Below are 8,310 nucleotides of genomic sequence, written 5' to 3'. Positions count from 1 at the left end.
TGACTTGAAGACACCTGGGCAGGATAATACAAATTTTTTACTCAGAAGTGGCAGGTTCTAAATACCTAAAACTGTGAAAGTGGCATTGGATTTGGGTAAACGTTAGAGGCTGGAAAAGTTTTGAATCACCATCTAGAAAAAGCCTAGATTGTCTTGAAGGAACTGCTGGCCGAAATAAGAGTATAAAGTATGATTCTGGTAAAAGGTGATTTTGGTAAAATCTCAGGAGGAAAAGTGGAAAGCCAATAAGAAGGGTCCTAGCATCTTAAAGAATGCCTATATCATCATGAACATAGGTTTGTAGAAATGTGAACTTTAAAGGTCCTTCTAGTGAAGTCTCAGATGGAAATGAGAAACGTGTGATTCTAAACTGGAAGGAACGAGGATCCTCAATATATGCAGTGGCAAAGAACTCAGCCAAAGTGTGTTCTAGTGAACTTGGGAAACTAAAATTTGCTTGTGTTGAAGCTGGATATTTAGCTGAGATTTCTAAGAAAAGTGTTGAATGTGATTTATCCTTATTGATGATAATAAAATGCTAATGGGGGAACATAAATTGAAGGAATTGTTAAGCCCAAACCCCCAGAATGTTCAGATTTGGCAAAACCTCAGCCTATCAGTATTGCAAAAAGTAATAAAATATATTCTGGAGAAGACACCAGAAGTATGGCTGGACAATCACTCCATAAAGAGATTATCCACAGATTTAACCACCCATCTTACCTAGAGCCGGAACAGAGATGTGAAATGAATCAGGACCCTACAGTCCTTGCTTTCCCCACATGTCCTCTTCCTGACTTTTGCCTGTGAAAAACTTTAGTCAAATGATAACGTTTAATCAGAAAAATGAGAAATGAAGAAACCAGAGATAAACAGTCAAAGAAGACCAAATAATAAAAATGTTGTCATTAAGCATGGTCAAAGAGAAGGTGATGGCACCCCGTTCCAGTACTCTTGCCTGGAAAATCCCATGGATGGAGGAGCCTGGTGGGCTGCAGTCCATGGGGTCACTAAGAGTCGGACGACTGAGCGACTTCACTTTCACTTTTCACTTTCATGCATTGGAGAAAGAAATGGCAACCCACTCCAGTGTTCTTGCCTGGAGAATCCCAGGGATGGGGGAGCCTGGTGGGCTGCCATCTATGGGGTCACACAGAGTCGGACATGACTGAAGTGACTTAGCAGCAGCAGCAGCAGCAAGCATGGTCAAGGGCCTTTAGTTCTTTCTCAAGGTCTATAGATAATATTCTGAGCCATGTTCTGTGAACTGTCTAGTAGATACTGAAACCTCAAGTGAAGAAGTTAACTACATGATGATCACGCTGTACCCATGACATGTTCTTCAGTACTTCAGTTGTGTCTGACTCTTTGCAACCCCATGGATTGCAGCATTCCAGGCTTCTCTGTCCTTCACCATCTCCCAGAACTTACTCAAACTCACATCCATTGAGTCAGGGATGCCATCTAACCATCTCATCCTCTGTTGTCCCCTTCTCCTCTTGTCTTCAATCTTTACCAGCATCAGGGGCTTTTCTAATGAGTCAGCTGTTCACATCAGGAAGCCAAAGTATTGGAGCTTCAGCTTCAGCATCAGGCCTTCCAATGGATATTCAAAATTGATTTCCTTTAGGATTGACTGGATTGGTCTCCTTGCAGTCAAAAGGATTCTCAGGAGTCCTCTCCAAACCACAGTTCAACAGCATCAGTTTTTCAGCCCTCAGCATTCTTTATGGTCCAATTTCCACATCCATACATGACTACTGGAAAAACCATAGCTTTGACTACATCAGCAAAGTAATGTCTCTGCTCTTTAATATGCTGTCTAGGTTTGTCATTGCTTTTCTTCCAAGATGCAAGGGACATGAGCTGTCACAATTCTGAGAACTGGCCTCAAAAAAAAAAAAAAAAAGGAAGCAAAAGGACTCTGGAACTGGAGATTAGCCATACCTAAAACAATCAAAATGATGCTGGTCACACTACTGATGACCAATCTGAAGATGACTAGCAGAGCTAATGTGCTGTTTCTGCATGTAGCTGCCTCTCCCCCTACCCCCCACCACCACTTCTGTCTATGAAAGCTCTCGCCCCATTTGTTGCCAGTGGTAGAGGGGAGTTGACCTTTGGACATATTTTCACCCTTTGCCCCCACCACATCCCAGCTGCCAGCACCTGAAATAAAGGAAACTTTCCTTCCCACCAACCTGGCCTGTTTATCGGCTTTTGAGTGCAAGCAGCCAAACCCCACATGCACTTTTGGTAACAATACGATTATACCAACAGGAACACTGCCAGCTGAGACTAAAATGTATGATTACGATAGAACAGAATGGTGGAAGGATGTCTGTGTCTGATTTCTAAGACTCTACAGGATAAGACAACAGAGTTATTTGGCTGAGAACATATGTTATGTTTCTAGAAAAAGGAAGAATGACTCCAAAGACAATTCAGAGATCAAGAGGACTGCCACTTTGAACACAAGCTCAGGAGGCAAGGCTGTTTCCTCCTCAGATTCAGCAGGTGGGGTCACCCTGCACAATGATGTAGGTGGGCCAGCCCAAATAGTTGAGTATGGGGACCACTGCTGGGGCCATGGGGGTGATGCTGCCCATTAGACCTGGAAGGAAAAGCATCTAGCAAAGAGGATTAATCTTGATCATTAAGACATTGTATAATAGGATTGGAGGCAAGAAAAGCAAAATGGTGGACTAGGAGTTTCCAACGCTTCTGTCACCCCTAACCCCCATCCTAAACCACAAAAACAACCACTAAAACCCACAGACATGCGGCTCCCCTGGTAGTTCAGTGGCTAAGATTCCATGCTCCAAATGCAGAGGCCCAGGTTCAATCCCTGGTCAGGAAACTAGATCTCATATGCTACAAACAAAACTAGATCTCATATGCTACAAGTAAGAGTTTGCATGTTACAACTAAGACCTGGCACTGCCAAATAAAAAACAAAAACAAATAAAAACCAATGAAAATACCTCTGGAAAAACTTCAAAACAATGAAGAAGGAGCAGAAACCCTGATGCACACAAAGAAAAGATGGCCACACAGAAAATTTTTTTACCTGCCTCATAGCATTCTCCAGAAGGTCCCTTGGAGGAGGAAATGGCAACCCTTCCCTCTACTCTTGCCTGAAAAAATCCCATGAACACAAGAGCCTGGTGGGCTACAGTCCATGGAGTCTCAGAGTGTACTACATGACTGAGGAAATGAGCCTGCTCAACCTGTCCCTCAACAGAGCATCTCAGTGCCAGGGGTATCCTCTCAGAGGAATTTTGCCACACAGGGAAAAAGTCTGTAGAATGCAAATATCCTCGTTACTGCTATGGACTTCTCTGAGCCTTTTTACTGATGACCCCTGCAGTCTTCACTGTCACTGAACAAAACTGTCAGAGCCTAGAGCCCCAACTCCTGTATCCCCTCCTCAGGGATGATGTAGATGCTGTGCTGAGTTCTGCCTCATGGATGTAAGTCACTGCTGTACTCTGTTCTATGGGGTCAAGTGAGCAGGCATCTCACCATCCCTGGGACAAAAGCTGCTGCCCCCACTCCCTATCCCAACCTGTTCAGGCTTAGACCTGCCATGCCCAGGGCTGCACTGCTTCTGTGCCCCATAAGGGGGCCCAGGCACCACTGCAATCCATCAGTCTTCCCTGCTTGAATGATCCCAGTGAGACCTAGAATCCCCAGAGACCCAGAATCCTGGCTCCTCCATGGACTCTGAGGCATCCTGCAATGCCTCACCTACTGGCATCACCACCAAAGCCAGTGTGCCTGTGCTAGCAGCTCAGATCCCCATGGGAGTTGTACAAGGCCCTAAGTAACTCTTCTCTTTGGACAAGAGAGACTAAAATGGCTACTACAATCCTATCAATTATGGAATTTCAACTACAGAATGCTCTGTGAGTCTTATAATGCTTGCTTTTTCACACAGAGCATCTCTTATAATGCTTCTAAAGAAAATAAGTCATGCAAAATCGTATTCTAGTTCTTTCATTCTGTCTTAGGAACTTCTGAGCACAACTATAAGTGAAAACAAGCCTAAGAAATATGCACCTTTCCTCTCAAAGGGCTTCCATGAAAGCTCAGTGGGTAAAGAATCTGCCTGCAATGCAGGAGACCTGGGTTCAATTCCTGGGTTGGGAAGATCCCCTGGAGAAGCAAAGGGCTACCCACTCCAGTATTCGGGCCTGGAGAATTCCGTGGACTGTATAGTCTGTGGTCACAAAAAGTCGGACATAACTGAGGGATTTTCACTTTCACTTTCCTCTGAAAATAAACCTTTTCTGATTTGTCCATGCAGCATCCTCTATTGCTACATAAATTGATAAAACACATTTTGCTTATACCACAGGTGCTTCAATTTGAAAAGAGAAATTTTAGTTTAAAAGGAGTCTTGAGTTTAGTCAACAGTTTTACTACTCCCCCACCCCCAACCAATGCATTTATATATGATTTTAACATTATTAGTCCATTCTGCATTTTATGGTTTTATTGTTACTTTCAACTGTTTTAGTTTGATGCATAATCTGTTTATAAATTGTGTTTGCATGACATGGTTTATAGTATCTGTTTTTTGCACTGCTGTTTATATGTATTATAGTATAATCTATTCTGTAAATATTTGATGGATGTTTCAAAGTAAATTTGTACTATCTTTCAGAAAGATCAGCTTATATTTTCTTATCATCCATTCATGGGGCTTCCCCGATGGCTCAGCGGTAAAAGAATCGGCCTGCAGTGGAGACATGGAGACGTGGGTTCACTCTCTCAGTTGGGAAGATCCCCTGGAGAAGGAAATTGGCAACCCACTTCAGTATTCTTGCCTGGAAAAATCCCATGGACAAAGGACTCTGGTGGGCTAGAGTCTATGGAGTTGCAAAAGAGTGGACACCAGTTAGGGACCAAATCACCACCAATCTGTCTTAAAGAATTATGGTAAAATCTGCAAACTAACCAATCTGATCACATGGACCACAGCCTTGTCTAACTCGATGAACTAGCCATGCCATGTAGGGCCACCCAAGATGGACGGTCACGGTGGAGAGTTCTGACAAAATGTGGTTCACTGGAGAGCAAATGGCAAACCACTTCAGTATTCTTGCCCTGAGAACCCATGAACAGTACGAAAAGGCAAAAAGATAGGACAATGAAAGATGAAATCCCCAGATCAGTAGGTGCCCAGTATACTACTGGAGATCAGTGGAGAAATAACTCAAAAAGATTGAAGAGACAGAGTCAAAGCAAAAACAACACCCAGCTGTGGATGTGACTGGTGATAGAAGCAAAGTCTGATGCGTAAAGAGCAATATTGCATAGGAACCTGGAATGTTAGGTCCATGAATCAAGGCAAATTGAAAGTGGTCAAACGGGAGATGGCAAGAATGAACATGACATTTTAGGAATCAGTGAATTAAAATGGACTGGAATGGGTGAATTTAACTCAGATGAACATTATATCTACTACTGTGGGCAAGAATCCCTTAGAAGAAATGGAGTAGCCATCACAGTCAACAAAAGAGTCTGAAATGTAGTTATTGGATGCAATCTCAAAAATGACAGAATGATCTCAGTTTGTTTCCAAGGCAAACCATTCAATATCACAGTAATCCAAGTCTATGCCCTGATCAGTAATGCTGAAGAAGCTGAAGTTGAATAGTTCTTTGAAGACCTCCAAGATCTTCTAGAATTAATACCCAAAAAAGAAGACCTTTTCATTATATGGGACTGGAATGCAAGGGTAGGGAGTCAAGAGACACCTGGAGTAACAGGCAAATTTGGCCTTGGAGTACAGAATGAAGCAGGGCAAAGGCTAATTAGAGTTTTGCCAAGAGAACAAAATGGTGATAGCAAACACGTTCTTCCAACAACACAAGAGAAGACTTTACACATAAATATCACCAGATGGTTAATATTGAAATCAGATTGATTATATTCTTTGCAACCAAAGTTGGAAAAGCTCTATAGAGTCAGCAAAAACAAGACCAGGAGCTGACTGGTCTTGTTGACCAGGCTCAGATAATGAACCGTTTTTGCCAAATTCAGACTTTAACTGAAGAAAGTAGGGAAAACCACTATCCATTCAAGTATGACCTAAATCAAATTCCTTATGATTATACAGTGGAAGTGAGAAACAGATTCAAGGGGTGGGATCTGATAGACAGAGTGATTGATGAGCTATGGACGGCGGTTTGTGACATTGTATAGGAGACAGGGATCAAGAACATCCCCAAGAAAAAGAAATGCAAAAAAGCAAAATGGCTGTCTGAGGAGACCTTACAAATAGCTGTGAAAAGAAGAGAAGCAAAGAGCAAAAGAGTAAAGGAAAGATATACTCATTTGAATGCAGAGTTACAACGAATAGCAAGGAGATAAAAGCCTTTCCCAGTGATCAGTGCAAAGAAATAGAGGAAAACAATAGAATGGGAAAAACTAGAGATCTCTTCAAGAAAATTAGAGATAGCAAAGGAACATTTCATGCAAAGATGGGCTCAATACAGGGCAGAAGTATGGACCTAACAGGAGATGAAGATATTAAGAAGAGGTGGCATAATACACAGAATTACTATACGAAAAAGGTTTTCATGGTCTAGATAATCACTACGGTATGATCACTCACCTAGAGCCAGATATTCTGGAATGTGAAGCCAAGTGGGCCTTAGGAAGCATTACTATGAACAAAGCTAGTGGAGGTGATGGATTTCCAGTTGAGCTATTTCAAATCTTAAAAGATGATGCTGTGAAAGTGCTGTACTCAATATGCCAGAAAATTTGGAAGACTCAGCAGTGGCCACAGGATGGGAAAATGTCAGTTTTCATTCCAATTCCAAAGAAAGGCAATGACAAAAAATGCTCAAACTACCATACAATTGCCCTCATCTCACACACTAGTAAAGTCGTGTTCAAAATTCTCCAAGTCAGGCTTCAACAGTACATGAACCACGAACTTCCAGATGTTCAAGCTGGAGTTAGAAAAGGCAGAGGAACCAGAGATCAAACTAAGAATTCCAGAAAAAATATTTATTTCTGCTCTATTGACTATACCAAAGCTTTTGACTGTGTGGATCACAATAAACTATGGAAAATTCTTAAAGAGATGGGAATACCAGATCACCTGAACTGCCTCTTGAGAAATCTGTATTCAGGTCAGGAAGCAACAGTTAGAACTGGACATGGAACAACAGACTGGTTCCAAATAGGGAAAGGAGTATGTCAAGGTTATATATTGTCACCCTGCTGATTTAACTTATATGCAGAGTACATCATGAGAAACACTGGGCTGGATGACATACAAGCTGGAATCAACATTGATCAGAGAAATATCAATAACCTTAGATTCTGATACTGGGAGGGATTGGGCAGGAGGAGAAGGGGATGACAGAGGATGAGATGGCTGGATGGCATCACCGACTCGATGGATGTGAGTTTGAGTGAAATCCGGGAGTTGGTGATGGACAGGGAGGCCTAGAGTGCTGCAGTTCATGGGGTAGCAAAGAGTTGGACATGACTGAGTGACTGAACTGAAATGAACTGATGCAGATGACACCACCCTTATGGCAGAAAGTGAAGAAGAAATAAAGAAGCTCTTGATGAAAGTGAAAGAGGAGAGTGAAAAATTTGTCTGAAAGCTCAACATTCAGAAAACTAAGATCATGGCATCTGGTCCCATCACTGCATGACAAATAGATGGGGAAACAGTGGAATCAATGATAGACTTTATTTTTTGAGGTTCTCCAAAATCATTGCAAATGGTGACTGCAGCCATGAAATGAACAGACGCTTGCTCCTTGGAAGAAAATTTATGACCAATCTGGACAGCATATTAAAAAGCAGAGACATTACTTTGCCAACAAAGTTCCATCTAGTCAAGACTATGGTTCTTCCAGTAGTCATGTGTGTATGTGATGTTTGGACAATAAAGACAGCTTAGCACAGAAGAATTTATGCTTTTGAACTGTGGTGTTGGAGAAGACTGTTCAGAGTCCCTTGGATTGCAAGGAGATCCAACCAGTGCACCCTAAAGGAAATCATCCCTGAATATTCATTGGAAGGACTGATTTTGAAGCTGAAACTCCAATGCTTTGGCCACCTGATGCAAAGGATTGACTCATAGGCAAAGACCCTGATCTTGGGAAAGATTGAATGAGGGAGAAGAAAGGGAAGGCAGAGGATGAGATGGTTTGATGATATCACCGACTCAATGGGCATGGGTTTGAGTAAACCCCAGGAATTGGTGATGGACAGGAAGGCCTGGCATGCTGCAGTCCATGGGGTCACAAAGAGTAGGATATGACCCAGCAACTG

Source organism: Capra hircus, chromosome 2, assembly GCF_001704415.2.
Source record: "Capra hircus breed San Clemente chromosome 2, ASM170441v1, whole genome shotgun sequence".
Taxonomy (NCBI): Eukaryota; Metazoa; Chordata; class Mammalia; order Artiodactyla; family Bovidae; genus Capra; species Capra hircus.
Note: the sequence above shows the minus strand (reverse complement) of the source record.